The sequence below is a fragment of the Orycteropus afer genome, unplaced genomic scaffold (genome assembly GCF_000298275.1).
Source record: "Orycteropus afer afer isolate SDZICR_OR568_19922 unplaced genomic scaffold, OryAfe1.0 scaffold00018, whole genome shotgun sequence".
NCBI classification, from domain to species: domain Eukaryota; kingdom Metazoa; phylum Chordata; class Mammalia; order Tubulidentata; family Orycteropodidae; genus Orycteropus; species Orycteropus afer.
In genome coordinates, this window is record NW_006921605.1 from 20,753,482 (window position 1) to 20,754,823 (window position 1,342).

A 1,342-nucleotide genomic window follows, 5' to 3' on the forward strand; every position below is an offset into this window, starting at 1 on the left:
CTTTAGTAAAATATTATTGCAAGGGATCAAGATTTTAGTTTAATGTCTTCTTGTCTTATTACTCACTTTTAAGAGTCTTCATGGTATTCATCAATTTTAGCAGATTTATCTTCCCATCAGCTATGAGATATGACACAAATTTTAAACAGAAGCAGTAATTGATATGGAAAATCAAAGAAAAAGCACTAAGACTTGAAATAATAAACTTAGTATAAATAGCAAGTCTTTAAAAATTATTTGTCCTACAATTTACTGTCTCTTCAAATGGAGTATTACTCAAAATTCATTGCCATCAAGTTGATTCCAATTCATAGCAACCCCCTTTGGGTTTCAGAGGCAGTAAATCTTTATGAAAGTAGATTGCCCCATCTTCCTTCCACTGGGTGGCTGGTGGGTTTGAACCATCAACCTTCTGCATTTTACTGCACATGAAATAAAACAAATATTAAAAATCATATTGGTAAAAATTTCAAAGCAAAATATAAATGAGAATAAAAGAAAATACACCAAGATAGGGATGTTTGTTATCTTTATCTTTTCTTGTAAACTAAGGGCTTTTTTTCTTTTTGTTTTTGTCTCTTTATTAAAAAACCAAAACTAAACTCACTGCCGTGGAGTCAAATGTCTAGCAGTCAAATGCCTTAGGCACTGAGCGAACAGTGTGGCTGCTTTTATGGTACCTAACAATGCTCAATTGGTAAATACATTGTAGAATTTAAAATAGCTTCTGAGTTATAATAATCTATAATCTTTGGTTCAATAACTTTGGAAACGATAGAGAACAAAACATAATGCCAACTCTCAGAAAAAAAAAAACAACTTTAGCACAGCTCCCCAGTGCCCCACTACTGGATGAAATCTAGGCCCTCTATTATCTAACCTGCTTATTTCTATAGCACTAGTGCTCTCTCTCTCCCATGCATGTACGTATGTATGTATGTGTGTGTATATATATACACACATACACATATGTGTGTGTATATGTGTGTTGTGTTGTGTGTGTGTATCTCCAAACTCACTGCCATTGAGTTGTTTCTGACTCATACCAACACCCATTAGGTTTCAGAGGTGGTAAATCTTTATGGAAGTAGATCACCCCATCCTCCTTCTGTGGAGTGGCTGGTAAGTTTGAACTGCCAACCTTCTGGTTAGCAGTCAAATGCATTAGGCACTGCACCGCCAGAGCTCGCTCTCTCTCTTTCTATATATATATATTTATGTATATACACATATATGTGTACATACGTACATAGATATGTGTACATAGATATGTGTGTGTACATATATATATAAATGTGCGTGTGCATGTATAACCAAATCAAACTCACTGCCATCGAGTCAA